Here is a 264-nt window from a genome sequence, read left to right as displayed (position 1 = left end):
AAATAAATAAATAAATAAATAAATAAAATATACCTGTAAATTATATCAACAGTACTGATCCAAAGTGTGGGGTTAATAAGATTTTTTTAATGTTTAAATGTTAAAAAAGGACAATAAAAATACTTTAATTTTGTTAAATATTCTTACCTATTAAAATAACTATTTTCTAACTTTAGTCTTCAGTGTCATATGATCCATATGATATATATGTATATACAGTGGGTACGGAAAGTATTCAGACCCCCTTAAATTTTTCACTCTTTG

The sequence above is a fragment of the Sinocyclocheilus rhinocerous genome, unplaced genomic scaffold, assembly GCF_001515625.1.
Source record: "Sinocyclocheilus rhinocerous isolate Xijiao unplaced genomic scaffold, SAMN03320098_v1.1 scaffold834, whole genome shotgun sequence".
Classification (NCBI taxonomy): Eukaryota; Metazoa; Chordata; class Actinopteri; order Cypriniformes; family Cyprinidae; genus Sinocyclocheilus; species Sinocyclocheilus rhinocerous.
Note: the sequence above shows the minus strand (reverse complement) of the source record.